At 45.9% G+C, this 10,713-nt stretch overlaps 1 long non-coding RNA gene across 5 annotated transcripts in view; it reads left to right on the top strand.

The window, feature by feature from the left end:
- LOC132002448 (uncharacterized) overlaps window positions 1-10,713 on the top strand; it is a 30,793-nt gene that overhangs the window by 1,218 nt on the left and 18,862 nt on the right. Inside the window, exons 1-2 of one of the 5 annotated variants that reach the window (XR_009399892.1) lie at window positions 10-40; window positions 554-714. This is a non-coding gene — a long non-coding RNA (uncharacterized LOC132002448). The other 4 variants (XR_009399893.1, XR_009399891.1, XR_009399894.1 and 1 more) reach the window with 4 other exon arrangements.

Here is a 10,713-nt window from a genome sequence, read left to right as displayed (position 1 = left end):
TGGGAAATTTGGGGAAGTGCAGTCCCTGAGTTTAGGCTCTGTAAGTGGCAGGCTTGGGCTTTTCTCTAGTTTTAGTTAACAAACACTTTTTAGTGAGAAAAGGGGACTAAAAGCACTGAAGTGCCTTTAGATCTATTCTTAATGCATTAATGAATGCTGAGCCTTCTGTCACTAGAATTGGCTCTTTATTTTTCTTTTAAGCAGGCTTCCCACTGAGGAGGGAGCCCCATGCAGGGCTCCATCCCAGGACCCCAGGATCATGACTTGAGCCTAGGACAGACGCTTAACCTACTGAGCCACCCAGATGCCCCTAGAATTGTTTTTTGTTTTTGTTTTTGTTTTTCTTTCGGCCATGTTGATGGATTTGTGGGATATAGTGGGCCTGAGGAGAATCACAGTCTTACTTCTGGAAACCAGATACTGTGATTTGCCCCACTTAAAGGAACATGGTGAAGTAATCAGCTTTGAATGGTCCTGGATGTATTTCAAAGGCTTTGTGCACTTTGACTTTTAATTTTTTTTTTTAAGATTTTATTTATTTATTATTTGACAGAGCACAAGCAGGGGGAGCAGCAGACAGAGGGTGAGGGAGAAGCACATTCCCCGAGGGAGAAGCAGAGAGCCTGATGCAGGACTCATCCTAGGACCTGAGCGGAAGGCAGATGCTTAACAGACTGAGCCACCCATGCGCCCCTCTTTTGACTTTTTTAACTGGTAAGTGAAAAGGCCAGCCTTCTTGCTGTAGACAAGCAACCCCCCCTATGTTTTTTAATTTTGGCTTGTGAATGCATCTTTAGTGAAGTTGATGTGGTTTGAAGTGGTGGGGTTTGGAGCCAGTGGGCAAGAAAGAATTCTTGAGATGTCTTTGGTCCCAAAAGGTGATTAAAACCCTGGGGCAGAAAGAACTCCAAGGGCTTGTTCGGAGTGGCTGATTATATACGTAGGAGCTGGGGGAGGTAAAGACTCTGGCAAGTTTCCAAAAGGACTTTGATATGCTAAAGAAGACTCCTGGGACCCTGGAGACCTAGCTATTGTCAAGCTAAGGTTGTTTTCCTTCTAACAAAGCACTAGCAGTGAGACAAGTTTGGGTTCCCTGGAGGAATGTTACACTCTGCCTGCCTCAAGTATTTGTCAATGGGCTGCAGGTTATAAGGATATTTAATTTTTTCTATGTTGCCTCTGCCTTTGTTCTCCACTTCAGAGTTTTGTCTGTGGATCTCCATAGGAGCCTGAGTTGAGGGCACAGCCCTTCCTTACTCAGGGCAGGTTTTACTTCTGCTGGGAGAGTCCCAGCATTTTATGATCTTGGGGTTGGGAGGGCAGGGAGCAGTTCTCATGCTTATTTCTGCCTTGTTAGATGGGGATCATGCAGGTAGTATAAAGTCAAATCATAAGATCATGGAAGGGCAGACCTATGATTGTTCATTCTTGTGGTGAGGTACTTTCCTGCCCCTACTCTGAGCCCACATGGAGATAGGCAGGTGTTCTTGTTGACTCTCTATACTGGTGGGTGGTTTTTCTGGTGTTATCTAGGGCTGCCAGATGAAATACACAGCTCCCGGTTTAATCTGAATTTCAGATAGGCAACAAATAATTTTCTAGGGTTAGTATGGCCAAATACTATACTGGACATACCTATATTAAACATTTATTTGCTGTTCATTGCATTACTGATTTAACTAGAGTGCTGTTGAAGGATAATTGGAAGGCAGGCAAGTGGGGACAAGGCTCCCCACCTCCCCCAAGGAGGAGACACTTTCAAAAGGATTTTACACCACCCTGGAAGGAGCCCTCCACCCTTTCCCATACGATACATAGGTGACGAAATCTGATTGGATGACAGGCAGAAGGAAGGTTAATCAGATTGAAACAGTGTGCCAACAAGTCCCTTAAAACTCAGACTTAGAAACTGGTAGCAATCTATTTGGGTGCCTTCCCTCCTTGGGAGCTTCGTACTGTCACTTTGACCCTTGCTCTGCTGCCCACAACACTGTGTGGTCTACCTCTTCAATTCTTCGAAGTGACGTAACCAAGAACCGTAGCCACCGATGGAGGAAAAAAAATCCTCTAATACTATTGGGTCCATGGTCAAAGGAACAAGACTGATACAAAGCTAAGGTCAAGCAAACTTTATTTCATGCCAAGCATCGAGAATCAAACTGACCGGCCGGGGCCATCTCTTGCAAAGAGGCGGTGACCTCTCTGCCTTACAAACTAGCCTTTAAGGGCAAAGGCCATGTGGTTGGGCCTGGCCACACGCAGGTGGCCAATAAGATTGTAACACAGAGAAAACTACACAGTCAAGCTAGGTCACACATGGGTGGCCTACAATTTACCCTAGTAGATATTTGAACTAGCCTATCACCTTCGTCAGAATTGGCACCCAAAAGGTGCCCGAAAGGCAGGGCCCATACTCCTTGGTAGCTAGGGAGACAGTATGCGCGTCCCACTGATTGGATATATCCACCTGGCCTGACCTGCCCTTGTATTTGGGCTTTGTTCCCTGGGACTGGTTTCCCGGACTTGCTTTTAAGTAAGTTCCCTGAGGCGGGGCAGGGTCAGTTTAAGTTTTACTGCATAAACAACAAAATCACTGTTTAACCCAAGATGGAATCCCTCTGGCTAAATAGGCCCTTACAATGCTAATGTTATTATTTGCTAAATATGGCAATTCTAGGTGTAACTTTTACTTAGGCCGAGGTCTTTTGGAAAGTCAAGCTTTATATGGAGTCTCAGTTGTAACTTCTCAACTTGACTGAGGTCTCCTGCTTCCATGAAGACTTTAAAATCTCAGTTCTGAGAGGTGCCTGGGTTAGTCATTTAAGCGTTTGACTCTTGATTTCACTCAGGTCATGATCTCAGGGTCCTGAGGTGGAGCCCTTAAATAAGTTCCATACCAGGAACTTAGAGTCTGGTATGGAACTTATTTAAGATTCTCTCTCTCTCTCTCCCTCTGCGTTACACCCCCACGTTGTGCCCATGTGAGTGCACGCACGTGTTCGCTTTCTCAACCCTGAGGTCGTGAGGCTAGCATCAGAATGGAAAGCCCCACCAACCACATGATTGACACACTCTTGGCTCCCTGGCTTCCTACTGTAGTTTGCACTTTCATTCTCGTTTTTTTGGCCCTTGGAATTCCCTTATTTTCTTCTAAGCTCAGGCAGGCTTTAAGAGGATGTTGTTATATTTTGTCCAGGGTTTTCAGGTGTTTTGAAGTGAAAGGGTTTCAGGTTATCTGGGCTATCCTATTACAGAACGGGAAACTGCCACCAGCTCTGTAAAAGTCAGAAGGGTAGTTGGAAAAAAGGCCCGCAGGCAGGGACAAGGGAAGCTGCCCTAAGAGGAAACCATTCTTCAAAGGATTTTACACCACCTTGGAAGGACACCTCCCTCCTCCGGCCCCCTGCAAAGTGATAGGTAGATGACAAAAATCTGATTGCAGGCACACTGAGGGTTAATCAGATTAAAACAGCCCACCAAGAAGCCTGTTAAAACCCCTTTATCTAAACGCCCAAAGGCAACCCTCTTGGGTTTATGTTCAGTAACTATCACTCAATCAACTTTGCTTTGTTGCCCACCATTCTTCCTCTGGTCTCCCTCTCTTCTTTTCGCAAAGTGGCTGACCAAGAACCTGTGGCACTAAAGGAAAAGAAATCCAGTAGCACAAAGGCCTCTGGTACTATATTGGTCTCAGGAAAAGTTAGTATGCAGCTCTCTAGACTTCCTGAGCTATTTGTAGGAGGGAGATATTATGTGTGGTGAAATATATTTGACCTAAATATAACCAAGTCAAAGTACAGTGAGATACTTTGAAAATCAGGCAGTTAAAAAACAAGTAAGTTTCGGGGCGCCTGGGTGGCTCAGTGGGTTAAATCCTCTGCCTTCAGCTCGGGTCATGATCCCAGGATCCTGGGATCGAGCCCCGCATGGGGCTCTCTGCTCAGCAGGGAGCCTGCTTTCTCCTCTCTCTCTCCGCCTGCCTCTTTGCCTACTTGTGATCTCTGTCTGTCAAATAAATAAATAAAATCTTTAAAAACAAACAAACAAAACCAAGTAAGTTTCACCTCTGCCTACTTGTGATCTCCGTCAAATAAATAAAATATTAAAAAAAAAAAAAGTAAGTTTCGAATGTACCAAACACTAAAGATACACGGGAAAGAATGATTAAAGAGTGTTATGCCCAAGTTTTCGCGTCTGAGAGACCACCAAGGAGCCAACACCTATGTAATCACACGAGGGTTTATTTGACAAGCTTAAGCTTGGGCCCAAGTATGCCCGACACAGCAGAGTAGGGACTTGGACTCCGAACCAGATTACAGTCAGAGTTTTTAAAGGTAGAGTAGGGGTGGACTCGGCAGTAGGTGAGGACAAAGGGGATGTTCAGAAGGGCTATCTGGGTAAAGAAGACCTTCAGGATTTTGGAGGCCTGGTTATTATCAAGCCAAGGCCATTTTTCTGTCTAAGGAGGCACTAACATGAAGACAATTGGGAGTTTCCTGGTGGAATGTCCTATGCCTCCTATCAAGTGTCCTTGTTAGTGAGATTTAGGTTTAACTTTATTTCCATTTTCTTCCGCCTCAGCCTCCTTCAGTTTTATGGAGGGGAGGGCGATGTTAGGGCTTGAGGAACTGAGTTATTTGTCTCTGGAAGTTGGGCTGTTGATAAGATAGCTTCTTTGTTGTAAATCTCTAGGACATTTGTAAACCAAGGGAGACTCCTGTCTTGCAGGATTGTGATCTCTGAAAGTTAACTATTTGTTTTTCTTTTAGGGCAGCAGCCAGTTGTGCCTGAGGAATGTCACACAGATTACCGAGGGGAGCGGGAGCGGGTGGAGAGGGGGTGCAAGGTGCCAGCTTTTGCTTTGTCAAGATGCGTGTACTTATGTCAGGGCTAGACTCGAGGTGGGTTCAGCCTTGTTTTTCTTGGCCTCCACAAGAGCACCTAGCTAACTGAAGAAAATGTAATTTGTATGCCTAGATGACTTAATTCCTACAGTAGTGTTAACAGATGGGCTTACCAATCACTAAATTCCCTTAGTGCAGGAACCCTTCCTGGGAGAGGGACACTTCCACTTCCTGGCCCTGTGACTGGGGTTTGGCTCTTGAAAGGGAAGTGCTCACAAGTGATTTGTGGCTTCTCCTCTCTCTTTTCTCTGTTTCATGGTCCTCTTCCAGTGGTTAAGAGGCAGGGAACACCCACAGCTGATTTCTATGATGTGTAGAGTGAGGAAGGGTAAAAAAAAACCCCTTTGTTCTTTTAACTCCTGGGGGTTTTCAGGCTGTTTGTTGGTGAAGCACAGTTGGTTTGTCTGGACCTGTATAGGTACCACAGACCCTCAGGAGTAATGCTAGGTATTGAGGCTACACAGTGAGTAGGTTAAATGGAGTCTTTCTCCTCATGGAATTTGGGTTCTGATACAGGGTATGGAGATTAACTAAATAGAAAAATTCACACACAAAAAAACCTGTGAGGCACCTTGGGCTCAGGTTATGAGCTCGGGGTCCTGGGCCTATGGCTCTCTGCTCGACAGGATCCTGCTTCTCTCTCTCTCTCAAATAAATAAATAAAACCTTTTAAAATTAAAGAAAACTGAGATAAAAGTTTTGAAGGAAACCAATTTTTGGTAAAACAAAAATGCATTTCCTTAAATTGATAGCGCACCTATTTCTAGAAAAGCCGGAGGCAATTTACAGAATCAAACACAGTGCACAATTTAGACCAGAGATACATTAATTAATATGGCAGGGGAATCAATGTTCCAGGGCCCTTGAGACAAATCAGTTAATGCAGGAAGGCACAATAATTTCTACTTTTCTGGAGCTGAGACAAATAGGGGAAATAGTTGAATAATAGTATTCTTACTGCTTGACAGCAAGATGCAGGGCTGGCTTTGTGAGGAACTAATATTTTTCTTGCCCTGAATGAAGAAGCAGTTTATCATCCGGCTCTTCCATGAGGGATCTTGTACAACTTGATGGGCAGTAACTCTAATTTTGCAAAAGTCACAGGGACATGGTTTTAAGTGGATGTTCTGTGTATATACCATCCATAAAAATTGAAGAGAAGAAAACACCTTAGTAAGGGAAGCCATCTGTGCAGGGAGCTTCGGTAATAGGAGCCTGCTTGGTTACTTGGTGTGGTCTAGCCTCCTGGCAGCTGGGGAGAGCTCCAAGAGGTGGGCAAGAGAGAGACTCTCGGTGCTCTCAGTATCAGAGGCCCCATGGATTCCTTTGGAAAGGGCTGGTTTTAAACGGGTTTGAGGTTGGGTTTTCCAAGCTGGACCTTAAATTATGTTTGATGGGTCTGTAATCAAAGGAACGAGACTGATACAAAGCAAAAGTCAAGCAAAGCTTTATTTCTCGCGCCAAGCATGGAGCGAGAATCAAACCGACCGTTCGGGGCCGCCTCTTACAGAGAGAGAGACCCCTCCCAGCCTCACAGACTAACTTTTATAGAGCAAAGGCCCTTTGGTTGAGCCTGGCCACACACAGGTGGCCAGTGAGATTGCAACACACAGAGAAAGCTGCACAGTCATGCTAGGTCACACATGGGTGGCCAACTGAATTACAATTCACCCCATAGTAGCTATTTGAACTAGCCTATCACCTTGGTCAGAATTGGTGCCCAAAAGGCGGGGCCCACACTCCTTGGTAGCTAGGGGGACAGTATTCAGGCTTTTCTGATTGGATGTCTCCATCTGGCCTGACTCATCCCTGCATTCGGGCTCTGTTACCTCCACCTGACCTGACCTGCCCTTGCATTTGGGCTCTGTTATCAGGGACTGGTCGACCATATTCTACTGGTTTCCGGGACTTGCTTTTAAGTAAGTTCCCCTGGGGGTGGGGGCAGGGTCAGTTTAAGTTTTACTGCATAAACAACAAAATCACTGTTTAACCGGATGGAATTGCTCTGGCTAAATAGGCCCTTACAATGTTCTATGTTGCTGGTGGAAGAATCCATCTCTTAAGAGAGGCTGGATGGAAGGAGACAGCATTGCCAACATGTTGTTGAAATTCAAGAGCCCGATTTCTGTCTTCTGCCATATGTGAGTCACACAGAGTTCTGTGGGAAGGATCAGTATTTTCCTCAAAAAGAGCATTAAATGGGGCACCTGGGTGGTGTTGGGGGAATTTCATTGTACTCTAAACTATTGCTCTGCTTGGAGCCCTCAGCATTTCTTAACTTTGGCCAGAAAAGGCCACCTACGAGTACTGTCTGCTTCCACCCTCATCCTCTTAATTGCATCCTCTTTTAGACCACAAGACTGTTTTCTCTACAGCTCAAGTCTTTGTTATGTGTTTGAGAAGTCCCTCAAGGGCTTCCCGTCATTTTTAGAGGTTTCTTTTTCTTTTTTTTAAAGATTTTATTTATTTATTTGGCAGAGAGAGAGATCACAGGTAGCAGAGAGGCAGGCAGAGAGAGGAAGGGAAGCAAGCTCCCCGCTGAGCAGAGAGCCCAATGCAATGCGGGACTCGATCCCAGGACCCCAAGATCACGACCCGAGCCAAAGGCAGCGGCTTAACCCACTGAGCCACCCACGCGCCCCTTTTTAGAGGTTTCTTAAAAATGCAGTTCTTGGGTGCCTGAATGGCTCAGTGGGTTGGGCCTCTGCCTTTGGCTCGGGTCATGATCTTGGGGTCCTGGGATCGAGCCCCACATCGGGCGCCCTGCTCTCCCTCTCCGTCTATCTGCTTACTTGTAATCTCTATCTCTCTTTCAAATAAATAAAATCTTTTTTTTTTTTTTAGATTTTTATTCATTTATTTGACAGACAGAGATCACAAGTAGGCAGAGAGGCAGGCAGAGAAAGAGAGGAGGAAGCAGGCTCCCCGCTGAGCAGAGAGCCCGATTCGGGGCTTGATCCCAGGACTCTGAGATCATGACCTGAGCTGAAGGCAGAGGCTTTAACCCACTGAGCCATGCAGGTGCCCCAAATAAATAAAATCTTAAAAAAGAAAAAATGCAGTTCTTGGGCAAATGCATCAGAGTCACCTGAGTGGTTATTAAATGGAAGATTTCTGGCCCTTGCCTGGATCTGTGAAATCAGCAAATCTGGGGTGTGCTTGCTATCTATCTATCTATCTATCTATCTATCTATATACATTCTTTTTTGGAGAGAGAGGCGGACTGTGGTGGGGGGAGGGGCAGAGGAAGAGGGAGACAGAGAATCCTAAGCAGATTCCAGGCTCAACATGAGCCTCATGGTGGGCTCTATCTAACAACCCCAAGATCGTGACCTCAGCCACAGTCAAGAATCCACCACTCAACTGACTGCCCCCTGTAGTTTTATGCTGCTACCTGGGTGATTCTAATATGCTGCCTGAATAAGAGCTAAGCCTCCTAAAAGGAGGGGAATTCTGATTTCTACTCCTGTCTCTAACCTTATCTCTTGTCAGTCTCTCTGAGTTCCTCCGAACACCCAGCTGCTTGTAGGTTTTCCCCAGCTCTAGCACTGGTAACTGACAGGCCTTTCCACTCTCCCCACTGCCCAGAGTGCCTTCCCTTCCTTAGCAACGTTGACTGCTCCTTGCGTTGCCCTCCCAGGCATCCCTCCCCCCGCCCCAGCACCCTCCTTAGGCATCACACCTCCTCTGCTAACTCAGTTGTTTACGGCTCACCCTGGCACATCGTTGCCCATCCTTAGTGCACCATCCTGGAATCAGGTCCCTGTCTCCCCCTGGAGCTCGCCACCTGCGTGAGAGCAGACCCCACGCACCAGGCATCTTTCTGTTTTCAGGGCCGGACACAGGGTCTGATCCATAGCAGGTGATCAATAAATATTTGATGAAGGAATGCACGAGTGACTATAAAGCGTTACTGCCGTGCAACAGCGGGCATTGACGGAGAGCTGAGGTTATCACTCAAGTGGCGGTTACACATTTTGGAGGCGTCAAGTAGGTGTCACGGGGAGGGGACATTTCATTAAGGCCTGATGAGAAAAGGATGAGTAGAAATGTTCCCGGTAGTAGCAGAGGGGCAAGGGCATTGCTGGAGGAGGGCAACCTCAGAGAGAGGCAGGCAGCCAGACAGGGTGGCACAGGTTGGGGTGACCGGGATGGGCAGATGCAGAGAGACAAGTAGGCAGTGGGCGGTGTCAACAGCGCCTCCCTCAGGAAGGTTCTGCTCCGTTGCAGGACCCTGACTGAGAAACCCCGGGGAGACAGTGCCACCTACTGTGCCAAATCGGTTTCCCAGGCCCTTGGTGGGAAGAAGCTAGTAGGCAGGTCATTATCTAGTCCACACAAAGGGAGTTTTAAATTGAAATCTCTCATAGAATTACAAGATCTCCGCACGTGACATACTGAACACATTCAATAAATAATGAGCATTACTCTAACTTGTGATATTTTCTTGCCATCAAGAAAGACCTTACCTTTATGAAAAGGTCCTGTCTTTTATTATTTTATGGAATGTCTCTTACTGGCTTCCATGATTTTCCCTTTATCCTTCTTGATATTTTCATCCTAAAGTTATGTATGTATCTGAGACTTAATTGCTGCTGCTCCTTCTAATAACCTCCATTCACCGTTGGGATTTTTACTTCCTTATAATAGCGACATATCAAGAATTTTACAATTATCGATGAAGTTCATTGGAACCCAGCTCTTTCAGTATTTCTTGTATCAGTGATTGCCACGGTTCGAACCATTCCAGTCTGTACAGTATCTGGTATGGTCCGTGGCGCTGAGCGGGCGCTCAGTGAACTAGTGTGGGGAACGAGAGCAGGGCTTTCAATGACTGGATCTTGGGATCCGCAGGTGTTTAACAGCGCTATTTCCATTAAAGGCTACCTCTTCTTCCACAATTTCAGAGTTAAGTCCTTAAGACTATTCCAGATGGAATAACTGTGCAACTGTGCAACTTAATTCACCGTCCAAGCCTTTCCAGACTCAAAAGCCACAGTGGCTCAGAGAAACTCCAGAGGGAGGCACTCGCTCCTCTATGCTCAGAGCCCCACACTTATGGGGGGGCCTCCACCCGTCCATTACCTTCCCTTACAGAGATAAGGATGTGGGACTGGATACAGCAAATGTGCTTCCAGGGGCTTTTTTTTTTTTTTTTTTTTTTTTTAAATTCTCTAGAGGGAATTGCAGGGAAAAAACCAGATTGTCCCTTGTTGTGTCCACTCCCCAATCTTTCTGTCTCACACCGAGACAGGTTTAAATTGCTCTAAAGCCAAACCCTTGATCTTGGATTCTTGGATTCCTCCTGCTTTTCCACGCAGAAGTGGGTCCCATGATTAAATCAAATTCAGGAAAACCCACATCAGTTAGCAGTTCGGGAGCATCCCACACTTGGGGGAAGTGTTGTCATGTCAAGCAGATGAGGTCACTCACTGGTATGAGATAGAGCAGTGCTCCTTAAACTTTAGGGAACTTAGAATCACCTGGAGAGCTTATTAAAACATTATGGGTCCCATCTCCAGAATTTCAGTAGGACTGTGACAGGGACTATAAATGTGCATTTAGGATTGTAAGATTTAGCAAATTAAAAAAAATGCAAGATGCCTGATTAAGTTCGAACTGCAGATAAACAATTTTTTTTAAGGATAAGTATGTCCCCAAAGTACATGCCACATACTCATCCTCCTTTTTTTTTTTTTTTTTAAAGATTTTATTTATTTATTTGACAGACAGAGATCACAAGTAGGCAGAGAGGCAGGCAGAGAGAGAGAGAGAGAGAGGGAAGCAGGCTCCCTGCTCCGCAGGAAGC

This window comes from Mustela nigripes, chromosome 15 (assembly GCF_022355385.1).
Source record: "Mustela nigripes isolate SB6536 chromosome 15, MUSNIG.SB6536, whole genome shotgun sequence".
Classification (NCBI taxonomy): domain Eukaryota; kingdom Metazoa; phylum Chordata; class Mammalia; order Carnivora; family Mustelidae; genus Mustela; species Mustela nigripes.
This window is presented reverse-complemented; position numbering and strand designations above follow the sequence as displayed.